The sequence below is a fragment of the Carcharhinus amblyrhynchos genome, chromosome 4 (genome assembly GCF_965287045.1).
Source record: "Carcharhinus amblyrhynchos chromosome 4, sCarAmb.v2.hapA, whole genome shotgun sequence".
In the NCBI taxonomy this organism is placed as follows: domain Eukaryota; kingdom Metazoa; phylum Chordata; class Chondrichthyes; order Carcharhiniformes; family Carcharhinidae; genus Carcharhinus; species Carcharhinus amblyrhynchos.
Window position 1 is genome coordinate 78562236 of NC_137327.1, and position 15543 is coordinate 78577778.

Below are 15543 nucleotides of genomic sequence, written 5' to 3' on the forward strand. Positions count from 1 at the left end.
GCCAATATCACGACAACTTCCTCACTTTGCAATGCAAGTGATTGAGCATCGCTCTGTCAGTCTTATTAACGTATCTGAGGAGAAACGAGATTGTACCAAAGGAGAAGAGAGGAGAAATCAGACAATTTTGGCATGAGAGGTTCAAATAATTGAACGTCCATGAAAGGACTGACCACAATGGAAGGTCAAAGCAGCCAGAGGAGTCAAGCATTTCTTGCTAAAACTAAAATACTTCCAAGGTTCCACAATAACAAATATTCCCTGCTATTGTATAAATTACAGCAGATTCCAATTTTGACAGTATATTGAAGATTTATGAGCTGATAGTATGAAGCATTCCTTCAAATGTGACATCGAGCATGTGTTTCACGTATGTGCTCTAAATGGTAGATGACTTTGATAAGCGAGGGGATTAAGGGTTATAGGGAGAGGGCAGGAATGTGGAACTGAGCCACGACAGATCAGCCGTGATCTTATTGAATGGCGGGGCAGGCTCGAAGGGCTAGATGGCCTACTCCTGCTCCTATTTATGTTCTTATGTTCTTACTTTGGTCAGTTCCAGTCCTCCGCCCACAGCAATTGATAGACATGTTGTTTCAGTCACTGCCTGCGAATGTTTGCATCAGGTATTAATCAGCTCATCTTTGAAAAATGTGGGCTTTTGGAAAGATTAAAGTAACTTCACTCACCATGGTAGGCTTCTGCAGAAAATGCAGATGTATGGGATTGGGGGTGATCTAGGGAATTGGATCAGGAATTGGCTAGCGGATAGGAGACAGAGGGTGGTGGTTGATGGTAAATATTCATCATGGAGTTTGGTTTCGAGTGGTGTGCCTCAGGGATCTGTTTTGGGGCCACTGCTGTTTGTAATTTTTATTAATGATCTGGATGAGGGTATAGTTGGGTGGATTAGTAAGTTTGCTGATGACACCAAAGTCGGAGGTGTGGTAGATAGTGATGAAGGGTGTCATAGTTTGCAGGAAGACTTAGACAGGTTGCAGAGCTGGGCCGAGAGGTGGCAGATGGAGTTTAATGCGGAGAAGTGTGAGGTAATTCACTTTGGTAGGAATAACAGATGTGTCGAGTATAGGGCTAACGGGAGGACTTTGAATAGTGTGGATGAGCAGAGGGATCTAGGTGTATGTGTACATAGATCCCTGAAAGTTGGGAGTCAAGTAGATAAGGTTGTTAAGAAGGCATACGGTGTCTTGGCGTTTATTGGTAGGGGGATTGAATTTAGGAGTCGCAGCGTCATGTTGCAACTGTACACAACTCTGGTGCGGCCGCACTTGGAGTACTGTGTGCAGTTCTGGTCCCCACATTACAGGAAGGATGTGGAGGCTTTGGAGAGGGTGCAGAGGAGGTTTACCAGGATGTTGCCTGGTATGGAGGGGAGATCCTATGAGGAGAGGCTGAGGGATTTGGGGTTGTTTTCGCTGGAAAGAAGGCGGCTAAGAGGGGATCTTATTGAAACATATAAGATGATTAGAGGTTTAGATAGGGTGGATAGTGATAGCCTTTTTCCTCTGATGGAGAAATCTAGCACGAGGAGGCATGGCTTTAAATTAAGGGGTGGTAGTTATAGGACAGATGTCAGGGGTAGGTTCTTTACCCAGAGGGTGGTGAGGGATTGGAATGCCCTGCCTGCTGCAGTTGTAAATGCGCCTAGTTTGGGGGCGTTTAAGAGATCCGTGGATAGGTTTATGGACGAGAAGGGATTGGTTTAGGTTAGTGGGTCATTGTTTTGTAACTGGTCGGCGCAACATCGTGGGCCGAAGGGCCTGTTCTGCGCTTTAATGTTCTATGTTCTATGTTCTAATAGCTGAAAATGGTAAACATTAGGCTCCAGGCTACATTGATAGGTTGATGTTGTTTGCAAATTGTTGAAATATTTTTCATATTTTCCTCCATAGTTTGTTTATAAATTATATCAGGCACAGCACATAAACAGACTGCATTTGACTGTAATTACACACATCCCCAATAACAAGACTAGCTACAATTCATTCATACATATAACCTTGATGTCAAAATGTTAATTTCACAAAATTAATAACATTGAACTGTTTGTTATTGTCTAAGAATGATGTACCCGTAGTTTTAACAAAGTAAAGATTGAATGTGGACCCATACTCAATCTTATTCACCAAATTATGTTTCATTTTTTCCCCAAACTGCTAAATGGTCTACGTATGCAGTTGCTATTTTTGCTCAGATTTTCAAGGGTGCCAACAGCCTCTGATACTTTGTCAAAGTGACATTCCTCACATGTGAGTTTAGGCACTGGTCATTCTCCATATAGAGTTATAGAGGTTTACAGGATGGAAACAGGTCCTTCGGCCCAACTTGTCCATGATGCCTTTTTTTTAAACCCCAAAGCTAGTCAAAATTGCTCGCATTTGGCCCATATCCCTCTATGCCCATCTTACCCATGTAACTGTCTAAATGCTTTTAAAAAGACAAAATTGTATCCACCTCTACTACTACCTCTGGCAGCTTGTTCCAGACACTCACCACCCTCTGTGAAAAAATTGCCCAACTTGACCAAAATAGACAGTTTTGTATCTCTCCTCTCTTATCTCTCCTTAAGTATATGCCCTCTACTTTTAGACTCACCCACCTTTGGGAAGAGATATTGACTATCAAGATGACCTATGCACCTCATTATTTTGTAGACCTCTATGAAATCACCTCTAAGTCTCCTACACTCCAGAGAAAGAAGTCCCAGTCTATCTAGCTCTCCTTATAACTCAAACCATCAAGTCTTGGTAGCATCCTAGTAAATCTTTTCTACTCTCTTTCTAGTTTTAGAATATCCTTTCTCTATTAAGGTGATCAGAACAGTACATAGCAATCAAAGTGTGGCCTTACCAATGTCTTGTACAACTTCAACAAGACGTCCCAACTCCTGTATTCAATGTTCTGACCAATGAAACCAAGCATGCCGAATGCCTTCTTCACCACTGTCCACCTGTGACTTAGTTTTCAAGGAGCTATGAAACTGTATCCCTAGATCTCTCTGTTTTATAACTCTGCCCAACACCCTACCATTAACTGAGTATGATCATTACTCTGGTTCGATCTACCAAAATTCATCACCTCGCATTTATCTAATTTAAACTCCATCTGCCAATCGTGAGCCCACTGGCCCAATTGATCAAGGTCCCATTGCAATCTTAGATAACCTTCTTCACTGTCCACCATGCCACCAATCTTGGTGTCATCTGCAAACTTACTAACCATGCCTCCTAAATTCTCATCCAAATCATTAATATTAATGACAAATAACAGCGGACCCAGCACTGATCCCTGGAGGCACATCACTGCTCACAGATCTCCAGTTTGAAAAACAACCCTCTACAGCACCATCTGTCTTCTGTCATCAAGCCAATTTTGTATCCATTTGGCTACCTCGCCCTGGATCCCGTGAGATTTAGCCTTCCTCAACAACCTACCATGTGGTACCTTCTCAAAGGCCTTGCCAAAGCCCATGTAGATAACATCAACTGCACTGCCCTCATCTACCTTCTTGGTCATCCCAGTTCTTGTCTCAACCGGTAAGTCACTAAAAGTTTTCCAGTTATTAGTAAGATATTGGTATTAGAACTGATTGTCTTAGTCAGCTTTCACTGACTCTGCCCACTTCTCTTTGAAGACCACATGGGTATTATGTCTTCTTAAATCAGTGTACACAAATAGAAATTGCTGCAGTTCATTGTTATAATCCATGTAAGAAGCTTCAAGGTATTTTATGAAGTCAGCCTAGACTATAAGGTATGTACTTTGAATTTTGACATGGGTAAACTCAAGATTCTTCACTTCAGGTATGATTCAAATGACCCCCTAGAGAATTTCTCTTAAACAAAGTTTATTTAAAAGTACAGGTACGAATAGAAAGAAAATTAGTAATACTTTTAACCAATCACGAATAAGAAAACAAAATGATATTGTATAAACCCTAACAACTAAATGCACAATTCCAATCCGACAAACTTCCTTTTAAACATACACCTAAGGGTGATCTTATAGAGGTCTATATAATAATGGACATAGATTAGGTAAATAGTCAACATCTTTTCCCAAAAGTAGAGGAGTCTAAAACTAGAGAGAACAGGTTTAACATGAGAGGGGAGAGATACAAGGTGTCCAGAGGGGCAATATTTTCACACAGAGGGTGGTGAGTGTCTGGAGCAAACTGGCAGGCTATTAGTAGAGGTGGGTACAATTTTGTCTTTTAAAAAGCATTTAGACAGTTACATGGGTAAGATGCGTATAGAGGGATATGGGCAAAATGTGAGCAGTTAGGACTAGCTTAGTTGTTAAAAGAGGGTGGCATGGTCAAGTTGGGCTGAAGGTCCTCTTTCCATGCTGTCACCCTCTATGACTTGCCCCAGGTTTAGCACAGAAAATAAAATGATCGCATGGTTTTTCAGTTCAGCAATTCCTGCTTGAATTTGTCCTTTGGATAGAATTGAAATTCTGACTTCCCACCCTTGTAACATCCAGAGACCTTGAGGTAGAGATAAAGCCGCTACTGACCTCTAGCTTTCAGCCACAAAACCACTGCAAAAGATAGAAGCAATCCTTGCTTCTAGATACTAAATAGCAAACCCACTTACAGCAAAGTTCTCAGTCCAGGAAGGCCAAAAAAAACGCTTCCAACACAGCAGAATTTCTAATAACAGGGGAGCAGACAGAAATTCACTGCCTTCAGTCAGGTGCCCACATACCTTCTAACTAACCAGTAACCAAAACTGAAAGTAAAATAACTCTTGTCACCTTATTTGTCAATCTCCTAACAGTTCAAAAGGTCGTAAACTCAAAAATCCAAAACATCGCATTAGGCCCAGATTAAAAATAAACCAATCTCCATTTATGCCATTTAAGCAGCAATAAAAGGATATCTAAGCAGACAGATCGGTTCCTGTTATATTTGCAGAGAACATGATTAAAAATACATTTCTTAAAGGTATAGTACCACCACAATTAATGTTCAGATGGTATTTGACAACAAACACATAATCATGCACACTAAAGGCCATTAACCAGGGAGCAACGATGATTCCTTAATTATATAAGATCGGGCCTGTATTTCTTAAAAAAACTAAACATTTGAAGTTTTGCTTTTAGGATTTGAAAGCAATGGGTCTTGAATGTCACTGAGGAACTCCTGAACACAGTAAGAAATCTCACAACACCAAGTTAAAGTCCAACAAGTTTATTTGGTAGCAAAATCCACTAACTTTTAGAGTGCTGCCCCTTTGTCAGGTAAGCGGGAGTTCTGTTCACAAACAAGGCATATAAAGACAAAAACTCAATTTCATGAACCCCTGAACAGCAGAGATTGACTGGTTGAAAGTCTGAATACTTGTTTATTACCACTTGACAATTGTGTGCAAAAGGGAAATAATATGCATGATGCTTTAAAAGGTACCTCTGGCAGATTCCAGATGTTGCCAACATAGATTTTCACTTTGATTGATAGAGTCCCAAAAGAAACATGTGCATTCTACAATTTACCATCTTACCGATATCAGCAAACATCTTCCTTGCCTGCAGCCAAGTATAAGAAGCTTGAGTGACAACACTGGTGAAGTCAGTAACTCCTTCTATACGTTTTCCGCTCTTCTTTTCTGCCTCATCTGCAACAGGAAATCTAACTCTTCATCAAAGAAAGTTCTTGCTCTCAGACAGTCTCAGAGTAAAGGATGCTTTTCCTCCATGTTAAAATTTAGTTCTCAGGTGACTGAGGAGTCCAATATGCAACCTATATTTTGCGTCACAGGAGGGGCAGACCATGGTTGGAGGAGTGGATAGGTTGGGTGCCCCAGTTACCACAGGCTCTTTCTGCTATTGACACTTGGCTTCAGCTTATTTTGCAACCGCTACAAGTTCCCCTTTAATGGAAATGGCAGTTCTTTAGGAACAGCTGTCACATGGAACATAGAAAGCACAGCACAGGAATAAGCCCTTTGGCCCACTATGTTGTGCCGAACATGATACCAAGTAAATTAATCCCTTCTGCCTGCCCTTTGTCCATATTCCTTTATTCCTTGCATATTCATGTGCTTATCTAAAAGCACCTTAAATGCCCTTATCATATCTTCCTTCACTACCATCCCTGGCAGTGCGTCCCAAACACACAAACTCTGTGTAAAAAAACTTATCCCTCATATCTCCTTTGAATGTTCTCTCTTTTACCTTAAGTGCATGCCCTGTAGGATTAGAAATTTCAACTCTGGCAAAAAGATTCTGTCAACCCTATCTATACCTCTCATAATTTTATCAACTTCTATCAGCCCTCCCTTCCCCCCTCACCTCCACCACTCCAGAGAAAACAACCCTAGTTTGTCCTGACTCTCCTTATAGTTCAAACCCTCTAATCCAGGCAGCATCCTGGTAAACCTCTTCTGCACACTCTCCAAATCCTCCATCCTTCCTGTAATGTGGCAACCAGAATTGAACGCAATACTCTAAAGTGCAGCTAACCAAAGTTTTATAAAACTGCAACATGACATTCTGACTCTTGTACTCAATGCCCTGACCAATATAGGCAAGCATGCATGCAGTATGCCTTCTTCACCACCCTATTTACTTGTGTGGCCACATTCAGACAACAATGGATTTGAACTCCAAGATATCTCTGTACATCAATGCTGTTCAGAGTTCTGCCAGTAATCGTGTATTTACTCTTAACATTTGATTTCCCAAAGTGCATCTCACACTTGCCCAGATAAAACTTCATCTGCCATTTCTCCATCCATATCTGCAGCTGATCTACAACCCACTATATCCTTTGACAAACTTCTACACCATCCAGAACTCCTCCTATCTTTGTGTCATCTGCAAACTCACCAACCCACCCAACCACATCTTCATCCACGTCATTTATATATGGTCACAAACAACAGAGGTCTCAGTACGGATCCCTGTGGAACAAAACTAGTCATGAACTTCCAGCCAGAGTAACACCCTTTCATTACTACTCTCAAACTCATTATATCTTCATCTCAGTCAAGTGATCAAGAGAACAACTTCTGTGTCCCAGTAGCCTAATCACATAAAGGAGGGAGGTTCTGTTATCAATTCAGCATGGCCTGTCGCTGAGTGTGCGTGATTTTGCAATCTGGTCCAACTCAGCCACATTTTTCCATTCTCACAAACTTGGGCTTCATATCTCAGCTATGAATGTGTAAATGGTATGAAATCTTTCAGTTTTGTTTGTCAAAACTGTTATACAAATATGCAGATGGAATCCTGCCCCATTGATGATATCCAATGGTGAACACAATGGATTGATTCAATGCCATTCTTTTCACGGCTGAAGAGTTTTTATGATTATGCACAAAATGAGTAATCTGGAGCAGGCTGGATAACCCTAAAAAGTAACAGATATAATTAACATTGTCAGCTCCAGGATACGTCAAGTCAAAGTGCAATCATTTGAATTTCAAAACACGCATTGGGTTTATTTTCAGTTTTGCATGGTCACAAGTGAGCCGAGACCAGGAAATTGTGCAAAGAGCTCTTTTGTCAAATCCTCACCCAAAAAATTCTTGAATGACAAGATTACTTAAATAAATTTTAACAAAATGACAGCAAAAGAAATGATCAAATCTTCTAACTGAAAATTTATTGTATTGGCAACATGCAATGAAGTATGATGGCCAGTCCTGTACTAGGGAAATAGCAAGTGACTGCTCAAAGGCTGAATTTTTCATACAAGCCTTTCTAAAAACAGAAGTAAAAAGTGTATTTCCAGAAGATGGATTTCTAAGCATTCCCTGTTTTAAAAAACTATTTTTACATTTTGTCAATATTTTGGAGCAATATTATGAATTGTTAGAATGAATCAGAACATTGGCTTTTTTTTAGGCTATTCCTCTTTCTATGCTACTCATAAGAACATCAGCGATGGACTGCCTTTACTCTCCCTTCATATGATTATCTTCAGCAAAGGAGGCAAGTAACTATTTTGTGCCGTTTGCTAGAATGTGATTGTCTACCACATTGCCAAACAAATCATCGTCAAAGCCTTGAACTTCTATTCTTCAAGCTTTTTTTTATTCATTCATAGGACATGAGTGTCGCTGGCTGGCCAGCATTTACTGCCCATCCCTAATTGCAGTTGAAAAGGTGGTGGTGAGCTGTCTTCTTGAAATACTGTGGTCCACATGCTGTGGGTTGATCCACAATGCAATTAGGGAGGGAATTCCAGGATTTTGATGAAGTGACTGAAAAGGAATGGCGATACGTTTCCAAGTCAGGACAGTGAGTGGTTTAGAACATAAGAACTAGGAGGAAGAGTAGGCCATCTGGTCCCTCGAGTTTGCTCTGCCATTCAATAAGATCATGGCTGATCAGCTCCACTTACCCGCCCACTCACCATAACCCTCAACTCCTTTTCTGTTCAAAATTCATCTATCCTTGCCTTAAAAATATTTAATGACGTAGCCTCAACTGTTTCACTGGCAAGGAATTCCACAGATTCACAACCCTTTGTGTGAAGTTCTTCCTCAACTCAGTCCTAAATCTGCTTCCTCTCATTTTGAGGCTGTGCCCCCGGTTCTAATTTCACCCACCAGTGGAAACAACTTCCCTGCTTCTATCTTATCTATTCCCTCCATAATTTTATATGTTTCTATATGATCTCCCCTCATTCTTCTGAATTCCAATGAAATAGCCCCAGTCTACTCAGTCTCTCCTCATAAGCCAACTATCTCAACTCCGGAATCAACCAAGTGAACCTTCTCTGCACCCTCTCTAGTGCCAGTATATTCTTTCTCAAGTAAGGAGACCAAAACTGTACACAGTACTCCAGGTGTGGCCTCACCAGCACCTTTTCAGCTGCAATATAAGCTCACTGTTTTTAAACTCCATCCCACTAGCAATGAAGGACAAAATTCCATTTGCCTTCTTAATTACCTGCTGCTTCTGCAGACCAACTCCTTGAGATTCCTGCACAAAGACATCCAGCATACTGCAATTTTTTACCATTTAAAAAATAGTCCATTTTGCTGTTACTCCTACCAAAATGGATGAACTCACATTTACCAATATTGTGCTCTATCTGCCAGACCCTTGCCCACTAGGCTTAGATTATCTATTTCTTTTTGCAGACTTTCAGCGTCCTCTGCACACTTTACTCTTCCACCCATCTTAGTGCCATCTGCAAACTTTGACACACTGCATTCATGTAAATCACAAACAATTGCAGTCCCAACACTGATCCCTGATCTCCAACCAGAAAAACACCCATTAACCCCCACTCTTTGGTCAACTAACAGAAAGCAAACTTCTATGCATGCTAGGGGCGTGTATGTTGGTGTCAGGGAGGGGTAGTACCTCTGGTAGGGGAACATGTCACGTCCTTTCAGGGTGGTTTGTCCACCCTTTGTCCCCACTTGGCACTCAGCTCTCACCTGTGGCTCCCCGTAGCTGTTTGCATGCAACAGTGGCCACACCCTGGGCAACGGCTTCGACAAGCTGGCTAAACCAGGTGAGGGTACCCGACAGGTCTCAACACTCGGTGAGATAGGGAGATGTCTATCCAGCATGTGAAGACAGACTCCGGCGGATTGAGTGGACGAGACCAATGGAAGGCCCAACAGTCAAGAAGGTGGTCGCTGCAAGCGTCGTGGAACGCAAAGAGCAGGACAAGACACAGATGATGTCTTGGTTATCCACTGTGCCTAGTCCCATCTCCAGCCGTCTTGACTCTTGTCTTGCCACTGGGTCTAGATGGGAACTGGGAACAGAGAGCGAGGCTGACGCTGCACAACTCTCTCTCACTTTAATCCAAATCAAGTGCTTGTCTCGACACCATCATCATCATCATCATCATGTGCCCTGTTCAACCCTTGAAGTCCTCTGGCGATGGACGAGTGATGAAGCAGCAGGTGTGGATATTTGGGAGCTGTAGTCATGGGCCTGCACAGAGGCGGCTCGGGTCTAATGGTTGTTTTCCACTGACCGAAGCAGCAGTGAAACTCGGCGTCTACCTGGGTGACTGAGCCATCCTCTTCAGGAACGCACTGCTCACCTCTATAGAATGAGGAAGGGGCTAGAAAAGGTGCCCTAAACATTGCCTGTTTCACTACACCCTGCCCAGTTTACCACAGCTGGTGGGGATCCCATCTTGCGCTCGAACAAACAAAATAAAACACAAGATGACACCACTCACCGTTGGCACTTGGAATGTGTGCACACTTTTGGACAACCCTACAGCAGACAGACCAGAGAGAAGAACAGCCTTAGTTGCCAGAGTGCTTGCAAGATACAACATTGATATTGCAACCCTGAGCGAAACTCGTCTTGTCAACGTAGGTCAGTTGACTGAAACTGGAGGTGGATACACTTTTCTGGAACGGTCACGGCAGCGATGAGCGTCATGATGCTGGAGTTGGATTCGCTGTCAGGAGTCACCTTGTTCGGAAACTTGATAGTCTACCCAAGGGTGTGAACAACCGGCTTATGACAATACAGGTTCTGCTACAGATGTCAAGCCACCCTGATCAGCGCCTATGCCCCCACAATGAACAACCCAGACGAGATGAAAGACAAGTTCTACGAAGAACTAGATGCCCTACTATCAGCAGTGAGCAGTACCATTAAGCTGATCTTGCTTGATTTCAATGCAAGAGTAGGGTGTGACTCTGCAATCTGGCAGGGAGTGATTGGGAGGCATGGAGTGTGCAAGTGTAACAGTAACGGCCTAGTCTTAATGAAGACCTGTGCAGCACGTGACCTCCTCATCACCAACACAACCTTCCATCTGCCTACCCATAACAAGACCTCTTGGACGCATTCGCGCTGTAAGCATTGGCATCTTAGCGACCATGTCATTGTCAGGAGAAAAGTCAGGCAGGATGTCAGAGTGACCAAGGCCATGTGTGATGCTGACTGCTGGACAGATCACAGGCTCTGTCTCCAAAATGAGGCTCTGCATCAGACCCAAGAGGCAACCACAAGGAAGCAAGGTAATGAAAAGAATCAATGCGGCCAAGCTGAAGAACCCCAGCATAGCTTCAGCACTGGCTGAAGACTTAGAAATCAAGCTTGCTGACCTACACCTCGCAGGCAGTGCTGAGGATGACTGGGAGTGCTTCAGGGATGCTGTCCATACATCTGCACTGAAGGTGCTCGGGCCCTCTACCCACAAGCAGCATGACTGGTTTGATGAGAATGATGAGAAGATACAGGCCCTACTTGTTGAAAAGCACGGTCTTCAATCGGGCCTGTCAGGACGGCCCATCAGCTGCCAAGAAAAATGCTTTTTCCAGTGCTCGCAGGACAGTCCAGAATAAACTGGATGCCTGGCTGAGCACCAAGGCAGATGAAATACAGGGATATGCTGACAGAAACAACTTGAAACGGTTCTATGAAGCCCTCAACACGCTCTATGGACTTCAATCTCTCGGGAGATCCCCCCTCCTGAGTACAGATGGTACAACTCTCATTACAGAGAGGGCTCAGATCCTGCAGAGATGGGCTGAACACTTCAAAGCCGTCCTCAACCGACCGTCATCTATTAACGATGAGGCAGTGGACAGGATTCTCCAAGTTGACATCAACAGCGCCATGAAAGACTCACCGGTAGTAGCCGAAATCATGAAAGCTGTCAGTCAGCTATCCAGTGGCAAAGCCCGAGGGGCAGATGCCATGCCCGCAGAGATCTACAAAGCTGCTGGTCCTGTACTTATCAACAAGCTCACCGAGTTGTTCCAGTCCTTTTGGAAGCAAGGATCCATTCCTCAGGAACTTAACGATGCTTCCATCAAACACCTCTACAAGAGGAAGGGCAATCGGCAAGTATGCAACAACCACCGAGGAATCTCACTGCTCTCCATCACAGGAAAAACCCTCATAAGAGTCCTGCTAAATTGTCTGGTCACGCACCTGGAGTTGGACCTGCTTCCAGAGTCACAGTGTGGTTTCCACAAAGGTTGTGAAGAATTTCAGCTCCTCTACTTCTAGGATTTAGTCTTCTCCACAAACCAACAACAGCAGAATGCAAATTACTGAGTTGCAAAAGTAGTCACCAAAAAAAGGCACACGTCCGCAGAGTCTCTTGAACCTTCTTATGACTGCCAGAGTCTCTTGAACCTTCTTATGACTGCCTAGACAGTATACATCAACCAATGTCATCTACAGGAACAGTTGGAGCAACTGCAACTTTTCTTCCATATTATTCAATCTGACTATCCTACACCACGAAGATCATCACTCTAATGATGCCACACTCTGGCTCTGGTGTCCTTGTATGTATTTTCAACAAATTTTAGGTTTTTATTCATTGAATTTGGACCTCGCTGGCTAGGTCAGCGTTTATTACCCATCAATTTGTGGGCTCATTTCAGTGGGCATTTTAAGAGACAACCACATTGCCTTGGGTCTGGAGTTACATGTGGGCCAGACCAGGTAAGGATGACAGATTCCCTTTAGTGAACTAGATGGGGACAATCAACAATGGTTTCATGATAATTATTAGACATTTAATTCCAGAGTTTTAATGAATTCAAATTTTAAACCATCTGCCATGATTAACCCTGGGTCTCTAGATTACTAGTCCAGTGACAATATCATTACACCACTATGATGATACCGTGCCTTTAAACAATGCATTTGGGTCATGTTTATTTTAGCAATTTGTTTTATTAATACTAGTGCTGTCCAGTCTATATCTGGCAGCTCTGCAGCAGCATATCTGCTCCTATTAGCTAGAATGTTTGTATTAATTTGGACAAATGTTGTTCTGTTGCTTTAGTGTTTTCCCCTTGGGTTTAAGACAGAACTCGATTAGATTGATTGACAGAAAAATCAAGTCATAAAATCAAGAGCTAGGCTTACACAGAGAAACCAAGTTTGGACGCTACCTGGAGTAGTTAGAGAGCAGTGCCTCTCTTTCTCTGTCTGGAGCCGAAGCCTGGAATCTGCAAGGAAATAAGTCTCTTCCTTTGATATTCTGCTGTTCGGGGATAGACCTTTCTCTGGAGGTTGTATGACAGTCAGAAGACAGGAGTGTGTCTGGCTCTTTATCCAGGTGTTAGAAGGCTGGAAATCTAGCAGCCACATGGACATGTTTTTGGTGCTAATTGGTTCTGAAGAAGAGATTTATGTCTATTGGATACTGCTTACATTGGTACTATAGAGATAGCTAGCTACTAAGAATTGTAACTTGTCATGTTTAAATGGGATAGATTTACAGATCTAGCAGCTCAAAACAGGGCAACCATGAGGCAATAAGGGCCACCAGCAGCAGAGTTGTCTTCAATCATGATCTATAACCTCATGAACTGGCATACCCCTCACATCTACCATTATAAATCAAGCCAGAGGACTAACCCTAGTTCAAAGATGAGTGCAGGAAAGCCTGCTGATAGCAGTGCCAGGCATATCTAAAACAAGGTGCCAACTTAGTGAAACAACACAGAACTAAGTGCATGCTAAACAGCAGAAGTAGCATGCAACAATATGAAGCAATCATACAACCAACTGACCAGATCAAAACTTTCCAGTTCTGCCACTTGGCCTTTGCCAGTGATGCGTGTGAAAAAGATAATGATTGCCTATCCCTCTACTGAATAGCTACTTGACAAGCTTACCTAGAGAACATCAGTGTCACAAATAGTTGGGGAGTGTGGCAAAAACTGCTAATAGGTTACAACCCTCTGCAAACATGAATATTTAAGTAAGGTTATATTTGCGTTGGAGGCAGTACAACATAGATTCACTAAATTGGGATGAAGATGATGATGATCTATGATGAGAGACTGAGTTAATTGGGCCTATAATTCCTTGGTGTTTAGAAGAATGAGAAGCAATCCCATTGAAATACACAAGATTCTGGAGGGCTCAATGGTGTGGACACTGAAATTGGGTGGAATTTTCAAAAGTCTGGTCTTTGCTACTGGAAACCAGTAGCAATTCTTGCTATGCCTGAAGGTTGGAGATCCTGGAACCTGGGTGTCAAGCAGGCAATGCATTTTTAAATGCTATTTTAAATATGCTAATAGGCCATGTGACCTTTGTGGTCATAATCTGGTTTACACCATCAGAAAGGGACCACAATTGAAAATTGTTTGGCACCAGGTGTGTAACAGATTTTTAGGCCAGCACACTATTTTCTAGGATCAGCATGGTCTGTACCAGTCGTAGCAAGACCAGAAAAAAATTGTCCCATTGTTTCTGCTGGTTGGGGAAATCTAAAACTCTGTGCAGTCTCAGAGTAAGGATCCAATCATTTGGGACCGAGGTGAAGAGAAATTCCTTCACTCAAAGGGTTGTGAATTTTGAAAGTCTCTAGCCAAGGGTTGTGGATGCTTCATTGCTAAATACATTTAAAGCTAGAATATTTATATTTTTGGTCTCTCAGGGAATCAAGGGATATAGCCATCAGGTGGGAAAGCAGAGTTGATGCCCAAGATTAGCTGCAATCTAACTGAGTGATGGAGTAGGCTCAATGGGCTATACGTGATTCATAAGAACATAAAAAAAGGTGCAAGTTACAGCAGCAGATAAGAAAGATTAATTTCTCCTCAGTGGCACAGTGGAGGCATACGAGTAACAACGTTATTCAAGGAAATGGTGGGGGATTAGGGTAACCCAAGATTAAGACACAATAAAATCACGGATGCAAATTACATGAGGTTGCTAACTGAATTAATAATCACCCAGTTCCCTCATAATTCAAACTTGCAGTAAGTAACAGTAGGAAATTGTAAAGTATTCCTTTTTAATCATGATACAAACCTAAGTGCTGTTCAAAGCAATGTTTACAACTGTTTTCTTTTTCAGAGATTTGTGCACACTCAGCAACCAGCAATGTGGATTTTAAGTCCTCATCTTGGAAAGACATTCATTTAGGAATCTTCTTGTTCCAGGTGGTGGCTGCAGTTTATTCTCCAACAGAGAACAACTGTTGAATCTGCTGTTTAGTGGAGGACCAAAAGCAGGGCTCCTTTAAATATGCTCAGGTATATACTGCAGGTACAGAAAAGAGGCTGATGTTTGTGACTGGTACAAATAAAACTGTGTTAATGCACAATACTCTGTCTCTTTCTCTTCACCCCCTCCTCCCCTTGTGCCAGATTGATTTCATTCCAGGGCTATACATACTTTCACAAGAATCTTCAGAAACCTGTAAAACACTATTTAAATGACTGCATTAATAATAAAAACCCCACAAATATAAAATAGCAAACTATCCAACAAAACCAATAAAGGCAAGAAGAAATATGCAAACCCATACTTCTAGCAACTCAAATTAAGATGTTCCTTTAAATCCATACTAGATGCAAGGATTCCAGAAGCATCTACCTCAGTTGTGAAGTACGTGCATGGTGAGCGGTTTTGACAAAACTCCCTTAAAATGAGATTCTACCTGTAATGCAACCTCATTATTACACTTATAAAATGCAGCAAATCTGACATAACCATACATAGTCAATGTCAAACTCTGGACCACTGGTGCTGCTTCACAAAATTCGGCTGATGCAGCATGCTCCTGAAATGTCAGACTGGGATGTATTTTGAGGTTGTCAG